This window comes from Ranitomeya variabilis, chromosome 4 (genome assembly GCF_051348905.1).
Source record: "Ranitomeya variabilis isolate aRanVar5 chromosome 4, aRanVar5.hap1, whole genome shotgun sequence".
Lineage (NCBI taxonomy): Eukaryota > Metazoa > Chordata > Amphibia > Anura > Dendrobatidae > Ranitomeya > Ranitomeya variabilis.
Window position 1 is genome coordinate 602,611,278 of NC_135235.1, and position 25,554 is coordinate 602,636,831.

General features: G+C 45.3%; 1 protein-coding gene across 2 annotated transcripts in view; it reads left to right on the forward strand.

The window, feature by feature from the left end:
* The window catches only part of NCOA3 (nuclear receptor coactivator 3), a 60,636-nt gene that overhangs the window by 11,099 nt on the left and 23,983 nt on the right, over window positions 1–25,554 (forward strand). The window contains exon 1 of one of the 2 annotated variants that reach the window (XM_077253260.1): window positions 7,047–7,065. The exons of the other annotated variant lie outside the window; for it this stretch is intronic. The gene's annotated coding sequence lies outside the window, so the exon portion shown is untranslated. Of the gene's footprint in view, window positions 1–7,046; window positions 7,066–25,554 lie in introns of those variants that run through there. 2 annotated transcript variants of the gene reach the window in all.

The following is a 25,554-nucleotide window of genomic DNA, read 5'->3' on the forward strand; positions in this document are numbered from 1 at the left end:
AGATCATGATCTATATTCATGGGGCGCCTGGTTAACCATGAACGGCAGCGCGGCTTGTATTTTGCCTTCTCATTAGGTGAACAATGTCCTTGAGCGCTGGTCCTGCTGATGAACGGGGAAACGAAACTTATGCTCTCAGTTTGTGTAAGCTTAGCCTTTTACCAAGAAAAGTGTTAGTGGCCAATGCTTGTGCTGCGGTTGCCTCAGGTCTCACATGTCGGGCAATGCGGCTCTTGGTTGATATTTACCCATATGGCTGGGAGAGTGGCCGTGGCTGCTGCTCTGTTCTGTCTGATTTGCCTCTGATCACCGCATAGCCAGGCTTCGTAACCAGGTCAAAGAACATAAGAGGGCATTCTGACTACTGGTCTTGGGGTAGGGGAGAAGCGTGCCGGGAGTGGAGGGTTTCTTGCAAGTTTTATGCTTTGGAAGTCCAGGAATCTCTCTTCATTTTGACATTGGATATTCCTGACTGGATTGAATGTGATGATGCTGATGAAGTTTTCCACAATGGAAGAATGCTTTTTTAAAAAAAAAAACCAAAACAAAACAAAAAAAAAACAGAAACATGTTTTTATCAATTACCAAAAATGCTAAATGGGTGGACAAAAGAACCTGAATCAATGTAATGTTTGGTGTGACAACCATTTTGCCTTTATAAAACTGCATCAATTCAACATCTTGGAAAACCAGTCAGATATACTGTGGATGTTTCTTGTGCAAACCCTTCATGTAAGCCCAGACAGACTCTATGATAAGATTAGAAGATTTGTGGTTAGTTCTCTGAGGTGTTTGGAACAGTTTTTCTCTTCCCTGTTCCTTCAAATGCTGTATGTGTGTATAATGTTCTTCCTACCTGGACAACCTCTTCTTAGGCTCAGGTGCAACGATCTGGAACTAGCAGCGCTTTGGATGCAGCACATGTTCGCTGTGTCCAAAGCACTGCCGTTTATTGAATGCAGGTGAATCGGTATGTGTTCACTGAACTGTGTGCAATCACCGCATAAAATACATTCTATTGGTGAAATTTCTCTTGCAAAGACTTGTGTCTCCGCGAGAAATTGACATGCTGCAATCTGGAGAGACGCGCTGCATGTCCGTCTCCGTGGGTAATCCACAGCAGTTTCTGGGCACATAGTGGGCATGGGATTTCTTGAAATCCCATCCCCTATACTGTAACATCTGGCCCCTTTGGGTTGGAAGCTGCAGAAGTACGTAGCGTCAAACCCGCAGCAATTACTCAGTCTGCACATACACTGAAATGTTATAGTCCTCCAGTGTAAAATACCTCTCGCATCTGTGCCGTTCAATGTTGGATCTCACAGGGCTTTCATGACATTGATTGCAACACAGATATGGTAAAATAATGTTAAGTGAGCTCTGGGAGACCCTGTGTATGGTTTTTTTTTTTTTTTCCTCACATTGGGTAATATTGTATTTTCAACAAATGGTTGCAAGAGTAGTGGACAAACCCTCAGCATCTCTAACTTTTGTATCAGGAGGTAAGAGGTACTGCTGATGTTTCTTCCCTTTGGCAGCTTGCATCCCCTTCCGGCAAGTATTGTGCAGCTCTCGTAATGTTTAGTGCAGGATGCTTGCACAATACCTGTCAGGCGGCTGATAAATGCCACATCTGCAGCACCTCCTGTAGGAAACACTAGCTCGTTACCCAATTTTGCATTACTATTAAGTTAAAACAACTTTTTCATGGAGAAGTTTCCTTTTGTTTTGTCTACAGCTACTATACAAAACTATGTATCTCCATGGTTACAGACTACAAACAACCCTGTATGTAGTCTGATCTTGCACTGATGTATTGCCACTTTCACTTTTCCTCCTTTTCTTGGTAACTTTTTTTGTTTCTCCATCAGGATCCGCTATAGCAAATTCCACTACATTTTCCTGGAGGCAATGCACCCCTCAAACTACAGACTTCATGACAAAATACCATAATAAGTCAAGAGTTTATAGTGATTCTGCACTGCCACATGCCTGATCGGCAGAAGGGGAAAGGGGAGGAGCTAATACATCAAACTATGCAAGAAGAGTTTGCTCTGTAACCATGGCATAGGAGCTGTTAAAAAACAAAAAACCCTGGAAGAGGTTAATGGTACCCAGTCACATCTAGAAACTTTATTAATCTACTGTTAATGGCGTTCAGATCCTGTGTAGCTTATTGGAGCAGCAGCTACAGGGAGAAAACAAAGTTTTATTCTCTGCAGCCTCTCGCTTAAAGGTCTTTGGACAAATGATCGTTCTGTTCTTCTCATATGTTGCTGTTTGTCTCAGGTGACTGCAGTGGCATTGCGACCTGCAAGGTACAACACTGTCCAAGTCTCAAAATGTTCTTCCTGTTGGGAGATTTGTTTCTCACGGTTGCAGTATTTTGTGGTTTTGCAATGTGACTACAATTCCTCTGCTTTATACTGCGATGTAGTAGCAGCACAGGGCTTTCTTTGGACGCTCTACCTGTGTCGCAGCCATAGTCTTCGTGTAACCGCAATCCTATTCTGGCTTAACGCATGAGGCTGCAACAATGGACATCGAGAAGGAAGAAAATATACATACTTACTAACTAAGCCCCCGATGTATCCTGAAAGATGAGAAAAGGCGGTTAGATTATACTTACCTGGGGGGGCGGTCCGATCCGATGGGCGTTGCGGTCCTGGCCGGGGCCTTCTATCTTCATAGGATGACGTCCAAAGTACTGCAGTGCGCAGGCGCTGGGCCTCTCTGACCTTTCCCGGCGCCTGCGTACTACAGTACTTTGCTCTGCCCTCAGGGCAGACAAAGTACGCCTGCGCCGGAGCTGCAGCGTGAATGCAAGAGGACGTCATCCTAAGAAGATGGGAGGCCCCGGACTGGACCGTGACACCCATCGAACGGGACCGCCCCTGGGTGAGTATAATCTAACCTCTTTTTCTCATCTTTCAGGATACATCGCGGTGGGGGGGGGGGGGGGGGGCGCTTATCTACAGAATTCCAGAATGCTGTAGATAAGCCCCTGATGCCGGTGGGCTTAGCTCATCTTCGTTTTTGGGGGTGACAGGTTCCCTTAAAGTTTTCTCAATGCTGACACATTAGTGACCGGCTCGCTGTCTGCCTTCAGTCACCAGGGAGCTGCAACAATCCACACTCCCATGTGGCTGGTTGTCCTCAATCTGCTCCTACTACAGCCGCTAGGTCTCAGTGGCTAATCCTTTGATAAGCACATCTCAGCAGGTCATGTTTCATGTTCTTGTTAACAGCCCATGATGGGTATATTTCCGCCAATGGAGAGGTGTCTTCCAAGCTCAATACTTTGGCATGGACCTCCATAGACACTATCCTGGAAGACCTTGGACGAATCGTGACTTGTTTATTGGCTTAGCAGAAATTTTGAGTCCTCCGTACTCTGTCTACGCTGTCTGACGCACTCCTATATAATGTGTATGGCTGGCTTTAAAGATGGAGAAGGATCTATTTGTATTAATCTCTGTAACTAGCCCACAGGTCATCGTCCATCCTGTCCCATCCTATTATTTTACATCAGATAAGCGACACCGTTAGCATCTGGAGGCTGCTTACCCTGCTAATCGCCTGGCTGTGTGACTGACCCTCTCCGGTCAGGGTTATAATTATATCAGTAATCTTGTCTTGACGTTGTGTCACTGAGGTTGGTTATCGGGCAGCCACTGTCCTGACTGTCTGCTTTCACCGGGGCCTTATAGGAAGATAAATGGAATTTTCCACTGATGCTTTTCATAGCTTCTTTGAATATTTGACATGGCAAAAATGCAGCGTTTCTCCAAATGAGTCATCGGCTTATATATAACCTCACGCGAGGGTTTCAGTAAATGACGAGGGTTTCAGTAAATGAGGTGTTTCTATTTATACACAAGCAGATAGCGTACGAGCCTGCTGTATCTGGAGGCTTTGCAGATGTGGAAGGGTTAAACGCCGGAGTCAAATTTGTGAGGGGGTGATGGAATTAAAACCTGTGTTAGAAGATGAAGATTGACAACAAACACTAAGGTCTCCTTCGGACAAGAGATATAGACTGCTCTGTTTGGCGTCATTATTGTAGTTGCAGTGTGGCAGTTATGGTGATATAGTGTAGTGAATACATCCATGATAACCGTGGCGTTGTATGGGAAGCGTGAACTTTAACTCAATCAGTGTCCAGTTAGCACCTCCCATTTATAGTTGTGGCAGACCTTTTCTCAAAGGTAACCCTAATCCAGCTAAGTCAAGAGCCGCTCCGTTCCACATCAAAAAGGACTTGTACTGATGGCGTCATGACCTGCACACCTGCCGAAACGTGTGCTCAATCGACAGGTACCATGCGCATTTTGTCATGTGTGCGGGTCGTATCAAAAGTGAATGTCGTCGGATAACCCCCTTAAATCTCTCGGTAAGATCTTGAAATAACTCGTTTGGACTTTGGTTGCTTCTGACCATTAGTAATGGGTTATCGGGACAGTAAGATGGGAGTTACATAGTCTTCTCTTGACGTATACAGTTGTGCTCAAGTTTTTGCTTTCTTGGCTTTTTTTCAGTGAATATGAATAACACCAAAACTTTTTCTCCATTCTTGGTTAGTGGTTGGGAGAAGCCGTTTATTGTCAAACTACTGTGTTTTCTCTTTTTAAATCCTAATCAACCCAAAACATCCAAATGACTCTAGTCAAGTTTGCATACCCTGGTGATTTTGGCCTGATAACATGCACAGAAGTTGACACAAATGGGTTTGAATGGCTACTAAAGGTAACATCCTCACCTGTGACCTGTTAGCTTTTATGCACACACACACTGATGTTTCTGGGATCCAGACAGACTCTTGCATCTTTCATCCAGCCACTGACATTTCTGTATTGCGAGTCATGGGGAAAGCAATAGAATTGTCAATGGATCTATGGGAAAAGGTAGTTGAGCTGTATAAAACAGGAAAGGGATACAAAAAAAAATATCCAAGGAATTTATAATGCCAGTCAGCAGCATTCAAACTGTGATTAACAAAGGGAAAATCAGGGGCTCTGTAAAAGCTAAACCACGGTCAGGAAGACAAACAAAAATGTCATCCCCAACTACCAGGAAAATTGTTCAGAATGCAAAAAAAAAAACACAAATAGCATCAGCTGAAATACAGGACTCTCTGAAAACTAGCGGTTTGGCTGTTTCAAGATGCACAATATGGAGGCACTTGAAGAAAAATAGGCTGCATGGTCGAGTTGCCAGAAGAAGGCTATTACTGCCCAAATGCCACAAAGTATCTTGCTTATAATATACAAAACAGCACAGAGACAAGCCTCAGAACTTCTGGAACAAGGTAATTTGGAGTGATGAGACCAAAATTGAACTTTTTGGGCACCATCATAAACGTTAAATTTGGAGAGAGGTCAACAAGGCCTATGATGAAAGGAACACCATTCCTACTGTAAAGCATGGAGGTGGATCGCTGATGTTTTGGATGTGTGAGCTACAAAGGCACTGGAAACTTGGTCAACTTTGAAGGAAAGATGAATGCAGCACGTTATCAGCAAATACTGGAGGCAAATTTGCACTCAGCCTGGAAGCTGCGCATGGGACACACATTCCAACATGACAACGATCCAAAACACAAGGCCAAGTCATCCTGCTACAGCAGAACAAGGTTAAGGTTCTGGAGTGACCTCAATATCACTGAGCCACTGTGGGGAGATCTCAAATGCAGAGTTCATGCTAGACAGTCCAGGAATTTACAGGAACTGGAGGCTTTTTGCCAAGAAGAGTGGGCAGCTTTACCATCTGAGAAAATAAAGAACCTCATCCACAACTACCACAAAAGACTTCAAGCTGTCTTTGATGTTAGAGGGGGAAATATGCAGTATTAAGAAATGGGGTGTGTGAACTTTTGATCAGGGTCATTTAGATGTTTTGAGTTGTCATTATGATTTAAAAAGAGAAAACACAGTAGTTTGGCAATAAATGGCTTCACCCAGCCACTAACCATGAGTGGAGAAAAAGTTTTGGCGTTGTTGTTCATATTCTATGAAAAAAGGCCAAGAAAGCAAAAATTCTGCTGGGGTATGTTAACTTTTGAGAACTATAGATACCGTACACGGTCAACACATCTCCATTTCCATTCAGGTTGCATGAAACGTGTTGCCTGAATATACCCTGGTTTTAAGAGCTTCCACCTTACTTTCCAATCCTCTATTACTAATGGATATCGGCAAGTCCCAAGGAGGGTTTTTTTTTTGTTTGTTTGTTTTTTATAGATTTTTCTGAAGAAATTAACTTGTCGTTTATCCTGATCCAGGAGATGGCCCCAAGATGGGGCAACAGTTACCTAGAAGAGTTTACATTATGGCAATTTTTGTCTGCGTTTCACCTTTCTATAACTTTCTCTTCATGGCCGAACACACAGACCAACACTGATTGGGGGCTCTGCCAGCCGATGAATAGGAGCAATCTTGGGACCTCCCTTTGAAGATTCATTGTGAGGTTGTGCACACTACTTGATGCCTCAATGTGCATGTTTTGTCACCCTCACTTGCAGGCAATTCTTGAGCGCTCATTGTTTTCCCAAACCCGAACTAATTGCCCCACCTCGATTGCACAAAGAGGCGCTGTATTTTTTACTTCAAGCTGTACTGCTGATTTCACCTTCTCGATCCTTTTACATTTATAATTCGAGCTTCTCTGTTTCTTCGCCTCACAAAATCTTCTCGTCTGATGTTTTTCGTGCAGGCCTGACCTTGAGGCAGGATGGTAGAAGCAGTTCCTATGACAACCCGGCACAAATAGGACTCTTCCTCAGGAAAAAGCATCCTGTCAGCGACTGCTGGAGGAATTCTGTTTAACCAGTTCCAGCAGAATCTGGTCTGTCCTCTGAATTCAGCATCTTCTACGGCTATGGGTTATTAAAGTGAACGTGCCGTGATTGGCGCCCATAACGGATGTATGTGATTTATCCGTAGGAGCTCACGTTACATGTGACCCGTCTTCTCTGGCTTGGGCACGTAGAGCATGCGTCACACAACCTGTCTGTCTGGAATTGTGCACCTGGAATGTCGGCACGGAGTGTTTCCTGCATCTGCGCAGGTATGGAGATCACTACTAATGCAGCGGCACCTATCCGGTGTTCATCACTGCCCCTCCATGCTCAAATATCTGGACAAGAAATCTGCTGTTTGTATAATCGATTGATTGGCATCAACGATTAGATTCTGCGGCCTATTGGTGATGGCTACTATATCGCAGACTTATTTTGGAGCTGGATAAGCAACAGAAAAGAATAATGGGGAATGGAATAGTTCTTGTCACAGGACGTAGATCTCTTTTGGAAGGTTCTTCTCCTTCTCACTGTCATCTGTACATTAGGATGCCTTAGGGCTTATTCACACTTTAATTTTTCTCTACAAGTGCTATGTTTTTTCAGTGAGACTGTTCACGTCAGACTTTTTTTTATTTATTTTTTCCTTGGATCGATGGGTCTCTGCAACATCGCAGCGATAATGAGGCCTAAAGCTGGATGATCCAGAAAATTTTACAAGTTTTGCTAACGATCTAGCATGTATGAGGATGGCATGTCGCACAACGTTTCTTGTTGGTGGGGGGTGGGAGCAAATATTAATTGAACTTTTAGGCTATGTGCACACGTTCAGGATTTCTTGCAGAAATTTCCTGAGCGAAACCGGACATTTTCTGCAAGAAATCCGCATGCTTTTTTTGTGCGTTTTTGACGCGTTTTTTTCCCGGAGCTTCCCAATGCATTAAATAGCGGGACAAACGCGAAAAATCCGCAAAATTAATGCATTTCTTTCGCGGAAAAAGCGCATCATGTGCACAAAAATTGCGGAATGCATTCTAAATGATGGGATGCATATGTATGCGTTTTTTATAGTGAAAAATCCGCAACGTGTGCACATAGCCTTAGATAAGACTGAACGGCGTGCCCTTCTAAGGTATGTTCACAGGTGGCGTTTTGTTTTTTTCCCAGCAAAAACTCTGCTACAGTAACGGGAAAATAAATGAAAGATTTAAAAGATCTCACGCGCACGCTTAGTTTGTTTTATCCTGCGAGTTTTATTTAGAAATCTGCAGTATGTCAATTCTTTCAGTGTTTTTGCAACTAGTTTCACCCTAATCATCTAATGATGAGTAGATGGAAGAAACGCAACTATTTTACAGTTTTCCTGCCAACACACTGATTTTTGTTGCAGAAAAACACGCTGCAAAAATGATGCGTATGAATATACATTAGCTATTGAACCCGTTCTACGCCTGGGTGCCGAGCATTTATATTGGTATATGGCCTGCATTCTGATATGTGCTGCTTCCATCCTGCGCCCTAATCTTGTCCTGTGCTGCTACCATCTTGTGCCCCCTTCCTGTCTATAAGGCAGCACCCCCACAGGCAGACTCTGTAGTATAAGACAGCCCCCATAAAGAAAAACAATACATTCTCACCTTTCTTCTTTCTGGTTCCTGCGATGCTCCCGCTCGCCTCCGGACCACGGGCGCCGGGCAGTGACGTCATCGCGCCCCCTGCCAGTTGGTGTCACTGACGGCGATGATGGGAGAAGGAGCGTAGCGCTCCTTCCCTCATCAATGCGGTCAGCTGCCAATACAGCTGACCCTGCGATGACAGGCGGGGGGCCCACTGCTGGCACCGCCTATCCCCCCGGCTGCTCAGGGGCCCATAGCGGCAGAGCAGGGAGATCAATTCTCCCTGCTCTGCTGCAGAATGTAACTGTATCGGTGCCCTGTGCACGCCAATACAGTTACAGTAGCGTAGCTCCGGGTGGGCCCCCTCTGCCTCCAGACCCCCCCCCGGTAGCTACTGCCGGATGAGTAACTCTGTGGGGTCAAGACTGCGGAGGCACGTGGTGCTTGCGTAGTCTATAAAGGCTCCGGACAGAGTGGCGCTCCTAGCATTATATTATAGATGTCCCGTATACAGGGTGGGCCATTTATATGGATACACCTAAATAAAATGGGAATGGTTGGTGATATCAACTTCCTGTTTGTAGCACATTAGTATATGGGAGGGGGAAAACTTTTCAAGATGGGTGGTGACCATGGCGGCCATTTTGAAGTCAGACATTTTGGATCCAACTTTATTTTTTCAATGGGAAGAGGGTCATGTGACACACCAAACTTAATGAGAATTTCACAAGAAAAACAATGGATGGTGTGCTTGGTTTTAACTTAACTTTATTTTTTCATGAGTTATCTACAAGTTTATGACCACTTAGAAAATGTGTTCAAAGTGCTGCCCATTGTGTTGTATTGTCAATGCAACCCTCTTCTCCCACTCTTGACACTGATAGCGACACCGCAGAAGAAATGCTAGCACAGGCTTCTAGTATCTGTTTCGGAAGCTGCAAATCTTGTATCTTCACAGTATAGACAATTGCCTTCAGATGACCCCAAAGATAAGTCTGAGGCCAGCGTCACACTAGCGAGTTTTACGGACGTATGAGAGGTGCAGAAAATACGGCTTGCATACGGTACAATGATTCTCTATGGCCCAGCTCCTATCTGCCGTATTTTACTGATCCGTATTATACGGTCTTGTACGGCCGTAGAAAATCGCAGCATGCTGTGTTTGTAACCGTATTGCGCAAAAAAAAAAAATCGTCAATGAAAGTCTATGGGGGCGAGAAAAATACGGATTACACACGGACCATGCGTGTGACTTGCGAGAAATACGCACCGGTGTTATAGAGAAAAGCCGGTAATTCAGTGCGATGTACAGTAAAATCACACTGATAGAATAGGTAGAATAAATGTGTGTGTGTTATATATATATATATATATATATATATATATATATATATATATATATATATATATATATATATATATATATATATATATATATATATATATATATATATATATATATATATATATATATATTATTTTTTCCATACAGCGCTAGACATCATAACAGCCGGTAATTCAACTGCTGGCTTTTGCTCTCTCCTTCCCAAACCCGACATGATATGAGACATGGTTTACATACAGTAAACCATCTCTTATCCCTTTTTTTTTTTTTTTGCATATTCCACACTACTAATGTTAGTAGTGTGTATGTGCAAAATTTGGGCCCTCTAGCTATTGAATTAAAGGGTTAAATCGCGGAAAAAATTGGCGTGGGCTCCCGCGCAATTTTCTCCGCCAGAGAGGTAAAGCCAGTGACTGAGGGCAGATATTAATAGCCTAGGGGAGGGTCCATGGTTATTGCCCCCCCCCCCAGCTAAAAACATCTTCCCCCAGCCACCCCAGAAAAGGCACATCTGGAAGATGCGCCTATTCTGGCACTTGGCCACTCTCTTCCCACTCCCGTGTAGCGGTGGGATATGGGGTAATGAAGGGTTAATGTCACCTTGCTATTGTAAGGTGACATTAAGCCAGATTAATAATGGAGATGCGTCAATTATGACACCTATCCATTATTAATCCAATAGTACGAAATGGTTAATAAAACACACACACACATTATTACAAAGTACTTTACTCTTAATCCACCTGAAGACCCTCGTTCTGTAAACAAGGAAAAATAAAAAAACAATATCCCATACCTTCCGTCGTTCTGGTCAGGTCCCACGATGTATATCCATCTTTAGGGGTTAAAGCATTTTACACCCAGGAGCTCTGCTAAAGCAGCTGTGCTCGTGGTTGTAAAAAGACGGGGAATGAATGGAGTGCAGGAGAATAACCTGTAGTTACCTTGAGTCGCAGTGATACGCCCTTTGCTGGATGTCCTCATATGAACTCTAGCGTGGGAACTTTATACACTGTATATATGTTTTAACGAACATTTGAGCACACAAATCCATTAGATGTCGGTTTTGCAAGCCTGCGAGAAAATATCGCAGTAGGGATGCCATACGGATTACATACGGAGGATGACATGCGCAAAATATGCTGCCACACCCTGCCTACGGATGACATACGGACCACTATTTTGGGAACATTTCTGCGTATTACGGCCGTAAAAAACGGACCGTATTTTCATACGCTGAGTGTGACACCGGCCTAAGGGGGTCAGATAGGGAGACCTTGGTGGCCATTCAACTGGTCCACTACGACCATCATGATGTGTTGCCCTCTTTATGCACTGAAGATGGCACGTTCCCTGAGTTTTTCCAGCAAGATAGTGCACCACCACATTATGGGTGTCATATCCGAGCATTCGTACATGAACAGTTTCCTGGAAAGTGGATTAGTGGTCGAGTGCCAGTTGAATGGCCACCAAGGTCTCCCTATCTGACACCCTTAAGGTACCTTCACACATAACGATTTCGTTAACGATATCGTTGCAACGTCACGTTTTTTGGTGACGTAGCAACGATCCCGCTAACGATCTCGTTATGTGTGACAGCGACCAACGATCAGGCCCCTGCTGGGAGATCGTTGGTCGTAGGGAATGATCAGGACCTTTATTTGATCGCTGTCATCGCTGGATCGGCGTGTGTGACGCCGATCCAGCAATGTGTTCACTTGTAACCAGGGTAAATATCGGGTTACTAAGCGCAGGGCCGCGCTTAGTAACCCGATATTTACCCTGGTTACCATTGTAAAAGATAAAAAAAAAAAAAACACACTACATACTCACATTCCGATGTCTGTCACGTCCCCCGCCGTCAGCTTCCCGCACTGACTGTGTCAGCGCCGGCCGTAAAGCAGAGCACCATTTTCCTTGGAGGCTCACTGGAGAAGTGCAACAGATTATTCCTGTCTGTGCTCTTAACAAAAAGGTCCGTATACAGGATCCCATCTTTCTTATATACAGATGTATCCAAAAATTGCATCCTCTCCTGCGAGCAATCCATGGTGAACCAAAGTTCAGGAAAATTCCATTCAGAAATTGATGGAAAGCATCCAGCTCTATCCTGCTACCATCCGATAAAAGGAAGATGTCGTCGATGTAAGGCTACGTTCACATTTGCGTTGTGCGCCGCAGCGTCGGCGCCGCAACGCACAACGCAAATAAAAACGCAGCAAAACGCATGCACAACGCTGCGTTTTGCGCCGCATGCGTCGTTTTTTTCATTGAATTTGGACGCAGCAAAAATGCAACTTGCTGCGTCCTCTGCGCACCGACGCGGGCGACGCATGCGGCGCAAAACGCAAGTGCGCCGCATGTCCATGCGCCCCCATGTTAAATATAGGGGCGCATGACGCATGCGGCGCCGCTGCGGCGAGGACCGCAAATGTGAACGTAGCCTAACACCACCAGCCCCTAACATGGCTCCAGTGGATAGACTTGTACACATGCTCACCCTCTAGGACAGCCATGTAGATGTTAGCATAGGTTGGGGCCACATTGGACCCCATGGTGTACCACGACTCTGCAGGTAATTTAACTGTTGAATGTCTGTATATGTATGGAGACGTATTGTGTTTAGTTTTCATTGGTACATGTTTAAGTGAGGGGGGGGGGGGTTTGCACTATATAGTTTGGGTTGAAACACTCCTGTACTGTGCTTGAGAAAGATCTTTTGGATCGAAACGTTGCCACAGGAGGCGGAATAAAATGTGGGGGGGGTTTTCCCCCCGCCAACATTTGAGGCGCTGTCTTTTCTACTATATGGACTCGCCTATTCAATTCTAGGGGTGCACAGGAAAAAATAAAAAAAAATCCCGTATGGGTCAACCATATATCTCCCTTGTTTTTACAGATATTTTGCAATTCTTAAGCGTAAATGATATTTCGTCTTGTAAAGGTTAACAACTCGTGCCACATAGATTGTAAGAATGACCACTATACTGCTTAAATCTGTTATTTTCTGGGTGACTTTATTTATTTTATTTTTTTTATACGTTTGTATGAACCTGTCCGAAGATTAGTGAGTAATGTACAGTGTACGTAACTTAGTTTACTGACCCCCTTCATTTGATTGGGGGTGGGATCTCATAGTAATGTGCTTTAATCTTATGGAAGACATTCTTGTCTACAATCTTTTTAAAAAAGTTTCCCACATTTTTCTTTTTTTTCTTTTTACACCTCCCATCAAGCTCAGGGAGTAAAAGAGAATAATTATTGGAAACCCCTTTTAATGTTTAGTGTAGATCATATGATTTTCTCCATAAATTTGATGTGTCCAAGCCTCCATAATGTGTGTTCTGGGTGAGCTCTGTGGTTCCAGCTGGCAACTTCCGTTCTGTCACTGTCCTGGTGAAGTCATGTCATGTGTGTCTAGATTATTTCTGGTGCCGGAGATACCCGCTCATTATAATGTTTACCTCGAACCTGATGGCTGGGTCTTGAGCTTTGACGGTTTTGAGAGAAGGCATTTAGTCATGGCTGGCTTCAGGTGGCGTATTTAGGCATTATGGAAATGTAAAAACTTTGAGAAGCAATTTCTAACCTGATGCTTTTCAGGTCCAAGATCCACCATAATGATGAGGGTCCAGAATTCTCACCTAAGACTCAGGACCATTGAGGTTTCCCTCTTTCACATTGATTTAAGGCAGTGGAGTCAGTTCTTCTGGGCTTCCTCTAGTCAGTGTTTCAATTCATGGTTTGTGTCTTGTACCGGTGAATAAGGAGCGATTGTGTGCAGACGTCTTGGATTGTGACCTCCCATTAGACAAACGACTTCTTTTTCAGACTCTTGTTCAGCAGCTAATTCTCAGCTACAGCTAAAACAAACACTTCTCCCTCTCTTCGGCCACAATGAACACTGTCTTATAATGCCAAGTTTGTTGGTTGTACTTTTATAATCCCACTAAGCGGTCTGATCTGTAACCCCTTCTCTCTCGCTATTCTCCCTGCTGGCCGGGAGTTAGGAGGTGTGGGTGACCTGTTAGGCCAGAGGTAACTTGTGTATCCTGTTTTTCTTCTCTGAATTTTCATGATATTGAATCTTTAGATATAAAACTCGTTTTTATTTCCAGCACAAATTATTTCCATTGCTATCGTTGTCTTGGCCTTCTGATATTTCCAGTGCTCGTGTTTGTTAGTCCTTCTGTTATTTCCATTGCTAACATTGGCTTGGCTTTCTGATATTTCTGGTGCTCACGTTCGCTGGTCCTTTGGGTGCAGAGGTCCTTAACTTACAGAAGATATCACCATAAAGACCATTGTGGGCTCAGATGCTGCTCTTTTACCAGCTAATAATAAAAATTTTATTTACATAGCGCCAACATATTCCGCAGCGCTTTACAAATTAGGCTACTTTCACATTAGCGTCGTGCACTGCACGTCGCTATGCGTCGTTCTGTAGAAAAAACGCATCCTGCAAAAGTGCTTGCAGGATGCGTTTTTCTCCGTAGACTTGAATTAGCGACGCAGTGCGACGCATTGCCACACCTCGCAACCGTCGTGCGTCGGACCGTCGGCACAAAAAAGTTGCATGTAACTTTTTTTTGTGCGTCAATAGCGTCTTTTCCGACCGCACATGCGCGGCCGGAACTCCGTCCCCGCACATCACAATGGGGCAGCGGATGCGATGTAAAACAGCATCCACTGCCCCCGTTGTGTGGCGCTTCCACACTATGCGTCGGTGCGCTGCAACGTGCAGTGCACGACGCTAGTGTGAAAGTAGCCTTATAGAGGGGACTTGTACAGACAATAGACATTTCAGCATAACAGAAATCACAGTTCAAAATAGATACCAAGAGGAATGAGTACCCTGCTCGCAAGCTTACAACCTATGAGGAAAAGGGGAGACACGAGAGGTGGATGGTAACAATTGCTTTAGTTATTCGGACCAGCCATAGTGTAAGTGTAAGTGTTCATGTAAAGCTGCATGAACCAGTTCACTGCCTAAGTATGTAGCAGTACAGACACAGAGTGCTATTAACTGTATAAAGTGTATGAGAACATGATGCGAGGAACCTGATTATGGTTTTTCTTTTTGGTTTTTTTTTTTTTTTGAACGGGCCACGCAGGGATAGTTAGGTTAATGCATTGAGGCGGTAGGCCAATCTGAACAAATGAGTTTTTAGGGCACGCTTAAAACTGTGGGGATTGGGGATTAATCGTATTAACCTAGGTAGTGCTTTCCAAAGAATCAGCGCAGCACGTGTAAAGTCTTGGAGACGGGAGTGGGAGGTTCTGATTATTGAGGATGCTAACCTGAGGTCATGAGCGGAGGGCACAGGTAGGGTGGTAGACTGAGACCAGAGAGGAGATGTAGGGTGGTGCTGAGCCATGGAGAGCTTTGTGGATGAGGGTAGTAGTTTTGTACTGGATTCTGGAGTGGATGGGTAGCCAGTGTAATGACTGGCACAAGGTAGAGGCATCGGTGTAACGGTTGGTGAGGAATATGATCCTGGCAGCAGCATTCAGGACAGATTGGAGCGGGGAGAATTTGGTAAGAGGGAGGCCGATTAGTAGAGAGTTACAATAGTCCAGACGAGAATGAATAAGTGAGACAGTAAGAGTTTTTGCAGAGTCGAAAGTAAGAAAAGGGCGAATTCTAGAAATGTTTTTGAGATGCAGATAAGTTGAGCGAGCCAGTGATCGGATGTGGGGGGTGAATGAAAGCTCGGAATCAAGTATGACCCCAAGGCAGCGGGCATGTTGCTTTGGAGTAATGGTGGAACCGCACACGGAGATTGCAATGTCAGGCAAAGGTAGGTTAGTAGAGGGAGAGAACACGAGGAGTTCAGTTTTTGACAGGTTCAGTTTCAGATAGAGGGAGGACATGATGATAGAGACAGCGGTAAGACAATCACTGGTGTTTTCTAAAAAGGTCGGCGTGATATCAGGAGAAGTGTAGAATTGGGTGTCGTCAGCATAGAGATGGTACTGGAAACCAAATCTTCTGATTGTTTGTCCAATAGGGGCAGTATACAAAGAGAAGAGGAGGGGGCCTAGGACTGATCCTCCTCTACAGTTAAGGCCCCGTCTCACTAAGCGATTTACCAACGATCACGACCAGCGATATGACCTGGCCGTGATCGTTGGTAAGTCGCTGTGTGGTCGCTGGGGAGCTGTCACACAGACCGCTCTCCCCAGCGACCAACGATCAGGGGAACGACTTCGGCATCGTTGAAACTGTCTTCAACGATGCCGAAGTCCCCCTGCAGCACCCGGGTAACCAGGGTAAACATCGGGTTACTAAGCGCAGGGCCGCGCTTAGTAACCCGATGTTTACCCTGGTTACCAAAAAAAACAAACAGTACATACTCGCCTTTCGGTGTCCAGGTCCCTTGCCGTCTGCTTCCTGCTCTGACTGAGCCGCCGTACACTGAGAGCAGAGCGCAGCGGTGACGTCACTGCTGTGCTCTCACTTCTCACTGTACGGCCGGCAGTCAGTGAGAGCAGGAAGCAGACGGCAAGGGACCTGACGGACATCAGAAGGCGAGTATGTACTGTTTGTTTTTTTTTTACATTTACGCTGGTAACCAGGCCCTGCGCTTAGTAACCCGATGTTTACCCTGGTTACCAGTGAAGACATCGCTGGATCGGTGTCACACACACCGATTCAGCAATGTCAGCGGGGCCTCAACGACCAAAAAAAGGTCCAGGCCATTCCGACACGATTAGCGATCTCGCAGCAGGGGCCTGATCGCTGGTACGTGTCACACATAGCGAGATCGCTATGGAGGTCGCTGTTGCGTCACAAAACTTGTGACTCAGCAGCGATCTCGCTAGCGATCTCGCTATGTGAGACGGGGCCTTTAGCAAAATCCACAAGCAATTCAATCCGAAAACTTAAGGCTGACATTAGCTGGATGAAGCTGCACCTCCTATACATAGAACAACTCGGCACAGACGGCGACAACCGTGGCACACGCTGCAAACACGTTTCCTGCAGCGGTGTTCCAGGTGCGCCAAACGTCTGTGGAGAAAATCTAATCTACCCGAAGATTTCATCCATTATAAGTTCATGCTAAAAACATACAACTCTGCCCTTCACCTCTCCAAACAAACCTATTTCAACACGCTCATCACCTCGCTGTTCAATAACCCTAAACGTCTGACACTTTCCAGTCCCTACTCAACCCAAGAGTGTCTCCGCCCTGACGATCTGGCCAATTACTTCAAAGAAAAAAAATTGACCACATTCGACAGGAAATTATCTCCAAATCCCTTCATACCATGCACTGTCATTCCTCCCCCACTGCATCTAGTTCACTCGCTAACTTTGAACCAGTTACAGAAGAAGAAGTAGTAATCAGGCTCCTTGCATCTTCTCGCCCAACCACTTGCACCAGTGACCCCATTCCGTCACATCTCCTCCAGTCCCTTTCCCCAGCTGTCACCTCACAAAAATATTCAACTTTTCTCACACTTCCGGTATTTTTCCCTCCTCATTTAACCCCTTCATGACCCAGCCTACATTGACCTTAATGACCTGGCCATTTTTTGCAATTCTGACCAGTGTCCCTTTATGAGGTAATAACTCAGGAATGCTTCAACGGATCCTAGCGGTTCTGAGATTGTTTTTTTGTGACATATAAGGCTTCATGTTAGTGGTATATTTACGTCGATAATTTTTGCATTCATTTGTGAAAAAAAATTGAAATTTGGCTAAAATTTAGAAAATTTCGCAATTTTCAAATTTTGAATTTTTATTCTGTTAAACCAGAGAGTTATATGACACAAAATAGTTAACAACATGAACCACATGTCTACTTTACATCAGCACAAACTTTGGAAACAAATTTGTTTTTTTGCTAGGAAGTTATAAGGGTTCAAATTTGACCAGCGATTTCTCATTTTTACAATGAAATTTACAAAACCATTTTTTTTAGGGACCACCTCACGTTTGAAGCCAGTTTGAGGGGTCTATATGGCTGAAAATACCCAAAAGTGACACCATTCTAAAAACTGCACCCCCCAAGTTACTCAAAACCACATTCAAGAAGTTTATTGACCCTTCAGGTGCTTCACAGCAGCAGAAGCAACATGGAAGGAAAAAATGAACATTTACTTTTTAGTCACAAAAATGATCTTTTAGCAACATTTTTTTTATTTTCCCAAGGGTAAAAAGAGAAACTGGACCCCAAACGTTATTGTACAATTTGTCCTGAGTACACCGATACGCCATATGTGGGGGAAACCACTGTTTGGGCGCACGACAGGGCTTGGAAGGGAAGGAGCGTCATTTGACTTTTTCAATGAAATATTGGCTCCAATCTTTAGCGGACACCGTGTCGCGTTTGGAGAGCCCCTGTGTGCCTAAGCATTGGAGCTCCCCCATAAGTGACCCCATTTTGGAAACTAGACCCCCCAAGGAGCTTATCTAGATGCATAGTGAGCACTTTGAACCCCCAGGTGCTTCACAAATTGATTCGTAATAATGAAAAAGTACTTTTTTTCACAAAAAAATTATACTATCCTCAATTTTTTCATTTTCACATGGGCAACAGGATAAAATGGATCCTAAAATGTGTTGGGCAATTGCTCCTGAGTATACCGATACCTCATATGTGGTCACAAACCACTGTTTGTTCACACAGCAAGGCTCAGAAGGGAACGAGCGCCATTTGACTTTTGAATGAAAAATTAGCTCCAATCGTTAGCGGACACCATGTCTCGTTTGGAGAGCCCCTGTGTGCTTAAACATTGGAGCTCCCCCACAAGTGACCCCATTTTGGAAACTAGACCCCCAAAGGAACTTATCTAGATGCAAAGTGGGCACTTTGAACCCCCAGGTGCTTCACAAATTGATCCGTAAATATGAAAAAGTACTTTTTTTCACAAAAAATTTTTTTAGCCTCAATTTGTTCATTTCCACATGGGCAACAGGATAAAATGAATCCTACAATTTATTGGGCAATTTCTCCTGAGTACACTGATACCTCACATGTGGGGTAAACCACTGTTTGGGCACACGGCAGGGCTCGGAAGGGAAGGAGCGCCATTGGAGCTAATTTTTCATTCACAAAGTCAAATCGTTAGCGGACACCATGTCGCGTTTGGAGAGCCCCTGTGTGCTTAAACGTTGGAGCTCCCCCACATGTGACCCCATTTTGGAAACTAGACCCCCATGGAACTAATCTAGATGTGCGGTGACCACTTTAAACCCCCAAGTGCTTCACAGAAGTTTATAACGCAGAGCTGTGAAAATAAAAAATAATTTTTCTTTCTTCAAAAATTATTTTTTAGCTCACAATTTTTTATTTTCACAAAAGTAACAGGAGAAATTGGACCGCAAAAGTTGTCCAGTTTGTCCTGAATACACTGATACCCCATATGTGGGGGTAAACCACTGTTTGGGCACACGTCGGGGCTCTGAAGGGAAGTAGTGACTTTTGAAATGCAGACTTTGATAGAATGGTCTGCGGGCGTCACGCTGCGTTTGCAGAGCCCCTGATGTGCCTAAACAGTAGAAACCCCCCACATGTGACCCAATTTTGGAAACTAGACACCCCAAGGAACTAATCTAGATATGTGGTGAGCACTTTGAACCCCTAAGTGCTTCACAGAAGTTTACAACGCAGAGCTGTGAAAATAAAAAATCATTTTTCTTTCCTCAAAAATGATGTTTTAGCAAGCATTTTTTAAGTTTTACAAGGGTATCAGGAGAAATTGGACCCCAAAAGTTGTTGTCCAGTTTATCCTGAGTACGCTGATACCCCATATGTCGGGGGGAAACCACGGTTTGGGCACACGTCGGGGCTCGGAAGGGAAGTAGTGACATTTTGGAATGCAGACTTTGATGGAATGGTCTGCGGGCGTCAAGTTGCGTTTGCAGAGCCCCTGATGTGCCTAAACAGTAGAAACCCCCCACAAGTGACCCCATTTTGGAAACTAGACCCATCAAGGAACTTATCTAGGATATGTGGTGAGCACTTTGAACCCCCTAGTGCTTCACAGAAGTTTACAACGCAGAGCCGTGAAAATAAAAAAATAATTTTTCTTTCATAAAAAAATGATGTTTTAGCAAGCAATTTTTTATTTTCACAAGGATAACAGGAGAAATTGGACCCCAATAGTTGTTGCCCAGTTTGTCCTGAGTACGCTGATACCCAATTTGTGGGGGTAAACCACTGTTTGGGCACACGTCGGGGCTCGGAAGGGAAGTAGTGACTTTTGAAATGCAGAGTTTGATGGAAAGGTCTGCGGGCGTCACTTTGCATTTGCAGAGCCCCTGATGTGCCTAAACAGTAGAAACCCCCCACAAGTGACCCCATTTTGGAAACTAGACCCATCAAGGAACTTATCTAGGATATGTGGTGAGCACTTTGAACCCCCTAGTGCTTCACAGAAGTTTACAACGCAGAGCCGTGAAAATAAAAAAATAATTTTTCTTTCATAAAAAAATGATGTTTTAGCAAGCAATTTTTTATTTTCACAAGGATAACAGGAGAAATTGGACCCCAATAGTTGTTGCCCAGTTTGTCCTGAGTACGCTGATACCCAATTTGTGGGGGTAAACCACTGTTTGGGCACACGTCGGGGCTCGGAAGGGAAGTAGTGACTTTTGAAATGCAGAGTTTGATGGAAAGGTCTGCGGGCGTCACTTTGCATTTGCAGAGCCCCTGATGTGCCTAAACAGTAGAAACCCCCCACAAGTGACCCCATTTTGGAAACTAGACCCCCCCAACGAACTTATCTAGATGTGTGGTGAGCACTTTGAACCCCCAAGTGCTTCACAGAAGTTTATAACGCAGAGCCATGAAAATAAAAAATAATTTTTGTTTCCCAAAAAATTATGTTTTAGCAAGCAATTTTTTATTTTCGCAAGGGTAACAGGAGAAATTGGACCCCAATAATTGTTGCCCAGTTTGTCCTGCGTATGCTGGTACCCCATATGTGGGGGTAAACCAGTGTTTGGGCGCACATCGGGGCACGGAAGGGAGGGAGCACCATTTGAATTTTTGAACGCAAGATTGGCTGGAATCAATGGTGGCGCCATGTTGTGTTTGGAGACCCCTGATGTGCCTAAAAAGTGGAAACCCTTCAATTATAACTCCAACACTAACCCCAACAAACCCCTAACCTTAATCCCAACTCTAGCCATAACCGTAATCACAAACCTAACCCCAACACACCCCTAACCACAACCCTAACCCCAACACAACCCTAACCCTAATCCCAACCCTAACCACAACCCTAACCCCAACACACCCCTAACCATAACCCTAACCACAAGCCTCATCTTAACCCTATTTCCAACCCTAGCCCTAATTCCAACCCTAACTCTAATTCCAACCCTAACCCTAAGGCTATGTGCCCACGTTGCGGATTTGTGTGATATTTTTCAGCACCACTTTTGAAAAATCCGCAGGTAAAAGGCACTGCGTTTTACCTGCAGATTTACCGTGGATTTCCAGTGTTTTTTGTGCGGATTTCAGCTGCGGATTCCTATTGAAGAACAGGTGTAAAAACACTGCGGAATCCACACAAAGAATTGACATGCTGCGGAAAATACAACACAGCATTTCCGCGCGGTATTTTCCGCGCCATGGGCACAGCGGATTTGGTTTTCCATAGGTTTACATGGTACTGTAAACCTGATGGAAAACTACTACAAATCCACAGCGGCCAATCCGTTGCGGATCCGTAGCCAAATCCACACCGTGTGCACATAGCCTAATTCTAACCCTAACCCTAGTTCTAACCCTAATTCTAACCCTAGCCCTAACCCTAGCCCTAGCTCTAACCCCAACCCTAGTTCTAACCCTAGCCCTAACCCTAGCCCTAACCCTAGCCCTAACCCTAGTTCTAACCCTAGTTCTAACCCTAGCCCTAACCCTAGTGGAGGAAAAAATATTTTGTGACGCAACAGCGACCTCCATAGCGATCTCGCTATGTGTGACACGTACCAGCGATCAGGCCCCTGCTGCGAGATCGCTGGTCGTGTCGGAATGGCCTGGACCTTTTTTTGGTCGTTGAGGCCCCGCTGACATCACTGAATCGGTGTGTGTGACACCGATCCAGCGATGTCTTCACTGGTAACCAGGGTAAACATCGGGTTACTAAGCGCAGGGCCGCGCTTAGTAACCCGATGTTTACCCTGGTTACCAGCGTAAATGTAAAAAAAAAAAAACAGTACATACTCGCCTTTCGGTGTCCAGGTCCCTTGCCGTCTGCTTCCTGCTCTCACTGAGTGCCGCCGTACAGTGAGAAGTGAGAGCACAGCAGTGACGTCACCGCTGCGCTCTGCTCTCGCTGTACGGCCGGATCTCAGTGAGAGCAGGAAGCAGACGGCAAGGGACCTGGACACCGAAAGGCGAGTATGTACTGTTTGTTTTTTTTACATTTACGCTGGTAACCAGGGTAAACATCGGGTTACTAAGCGCGGCCCTGCGCTTAGTAACCCGATGTTTACCCTGGTTACCCGGGTGCTGCAGGGGGACTTCGGCATCGTTGAAGACAGTTTCAACGATGCCGAAGTCGTTCCCCTGATCGTTGGTCGCTGGAGAGAGCTGTCTGTGTGACAGCTCCCCAGCGACCACACAGCGACTTACCAACGATCACGGCCAGGTCATATCGCTGGTCGTGATCGTTGGTAAATCGCTTAAGGTACCTTCACACGAAACGACATTATAACGATATCGCTAGCAATCCGTGACGTTGCAGCGTCCTCGCTAGCGATATCGTTTCGTTTGACACGCAGCAGCGATCAGGATCCTGCTGTGATGTCGCTGGTCGCTGAATAAAGTCCAGAACTTTATTTGGTCGTCCGATCGCTGTGTATCGTTGTGTTTGAAAGCAAAAGCAACGATACCAGCGATATTTTACACTGGTAACCAGGGTAAACATCGGGTTACTAAGCGCAGGGCCGCGCTTAGTTACCCGATGTTTACCCTGGTTACTAGCGTAAAATGTAAAAAAAACAAACAGCACATACTCACATTGCGTCCCCTGCAGTCTGCTTCCTCCTCTGACTCAGCGCCGCAAAGTGAAAGTGAAAGCAGCACAGCGGTGACGTCACCGCTCTGCTCTCACTGTACGGCGCTCAGTCAGTCAGGAAGTGGACGCAGGGGGACGTGAATGTAAGTATGTGCTGTTTGTTTTTTTTAGATTTTACGCTGGTAACCAGGGTAAACATCGGGTTACTAAGCGCGGCCCTGCGCTTAGTTACCCGATGTTTACCCTGGTTACCAGGGGACCTCGGCATAGTTGATCGCTGGAGAGCGGTCTGTGTGACAGCTCTCCAGCGACCAAACAGCGACGCTGCAGCGATCGACATCGTTGTCGCTATCGCTGCAGCGTCGCTTCGTGTGAAGGTACCTTAAAGGTAGTGAGACGGGGCCTTAACTCTCAGCTGCAGTTGTGCGCGTACACGATTGTGGAAAGCTGAGTGGCAGAAGCTAGTGTGCACAGAACATCTCGAGGACTAGCTCTCGAGGTAGTTTTTTTACTTTCTGGCCAGTGTTGGTCTTTTTCCTAAAATGATGTGCCCATCTCTGGCATCCTTTTGTGCATCTTGTTGAGACTGACACGAGATTCGCTTGTCTTCGGAAATGGTTTTTTCACAGCAGATGAGTTCAAGAGGCTCCACAATAAACAGTTTCAACTACCGGTAAGTGTAGAGCAGCCTACTGGACAAGATGCCGACCACAGCTTTTATGCAGGACCTATGTGTCTGTGTGGCAACAGTCTACAAATAAACCTTGTGTGGTCTGGCTCTTCAACCATAGTTTCCTTCATACACCCTTTTCCTTCTCACTAACTTATAGGGGGTATCTGGTACCTCCCCAGGTCTGCATCAGAACATCAGTGGCACTGCTTTTGTTACCATAACTGCTGCTTGCCAGCTCTCCTCCATGAGTCCTTTTTCAAATCCATGTACCTGGTGACTGGCCATTGAAGCGATAGAAGCGGCACCTCTAGCCTTCTGATAAGTGGTTAAAGGGAATCTGTCACCCCAAAAATCATGAGATCAGGCCACCGGCATTAGGGGCTTATCTACAGCATTCTGTAATGCTGTAGATAAGCCCCCGATGTAACCTGAAAGGTAAGAAAAACGGGTTACATTATACTCACCCAGGGGCGGTCCCACTGCGGTCCGGGGCCTCCCATCTTCATACGATGACGTCCTCTTGTCTTCCTGCTGCGGCTCCACCGCAGGCGTACTTTGCCCTGTTGAGAGAGTGCGCAGGCGCTGGGCCTCTCTGACCTTTCCCCGGCGCCTGCGCACTGCGGTACTTTGCTCTGCCCTCAACAGGGCAGACAAAGTACGCCGGAGCAGCAAGAAGACAAGAAGAGGACGTCATCGTAAGAAGATGGGAGGCCCCGGACCGCGACGCCCATTGGACCCGGACCGCAGCAGGACCGCCCCTAGGTGAGTACAATATAACCTTTATTTCTCATCTTTCAGGTTACATCGGGGGCTTATCTACAGCATTACAGAATGCTGTAGATAAGCCCCTGATGCTGCTGAGCTTATATATGATTTTTGGGGTGACAGATTCCCATTAACCAAGAACGAGGCGACAGAGGGGAATTTGACTGTGGGATCAGACTACATAAGGTTTGTTTGTAGTCTGTTACCATGGGAAAACGTTAGTATAGGCGCTCCAGTGACCGTGTGTAGGGCTTATTTGTATGTGATTGCGATCAGTGTTAATAATTGGCTTTTGGGCTGACTCGTCTCCTTTCCTGCTTGTACATCTAGCTTCTTAGTGCTGGGGTTCACTGTTTGGGTGAGGGACAGGTCATTGGGCAGACAGCTGATGGTGATCTCATTGACGTCCTGTCTGCTGAAATGTTGTGATTTTAGGGATCGGGAGTGATGAGACTCCACTAGACTGATGTGCCCTGGCGTTTCTCTGTCCCGTCTCTGGGGCTTTCTGTAATATCAGCGGATTTTTATCTGGTTTGAATGGTTGTCCTCGGTTAGCTGATCATGATCGTCGTTTTCACCCAAGTGACCCCCTCCATGTGCCACTGTCTGCTGTTGGACATTGTTGCATGGATCACTACTAATATCCTAAAAATGTGTAAAGCGGTTGTCCGACAACCTCATACTAATACGGGGTGGAGGGGAAACAAAACAAGATGGATGCACTCCTTCTGAAGTGCGGCTATTCCTAGTAGGTGTCAGGACGTTAATGTTTCATGTGACCGCTGCTGCCAATCCACTGCGCTCTGACTGAATATTGGTGAGCTGCATCTGATTAGCGGTCAGTGATTGGCTGCTGCGGTCACAAAACTGAATCATATCATTGATTACCATGAAGGCTGGGATGTGCTGTTGCAGAATCGTAGGGGAGAAAATGATTGTCATTTTCTAAACTTTTAGTCCAAAAAGGAAGTCATAAAGAATTAAAATAGTATGCAAGTATTTTTATTCGTTTCCTCCGTGGCGGTATGTATATACGGTCCAGTCTCTGCGTGACGTGGTGCGCTTGTTTGGGCCAGAGCATTGGTGTTCGCTCTAAGGCTATGTGCACACGTAGGAAATGTGGTGCAGAATTTTCTGCACTAAATCTGCATCTCCTGGCAGAATCTGCAGGTGTGTTTTTTATGCGTTTTTTTTATGCGTGTTTTTTGTGCAGATTTTACCACTGCAGATTTCTATTAATGGAGGGGTGCAGAAACGCTGCAGAACTGCACAAAAGAAGTGACATGCACTTCTTTGAAATCTGCAGCGTTTCTGCGCAGATTTTTCTGCACCATGTGCACAGCTTTTTTTTTTTTCACATTGATTTACATTGTACTGTAAA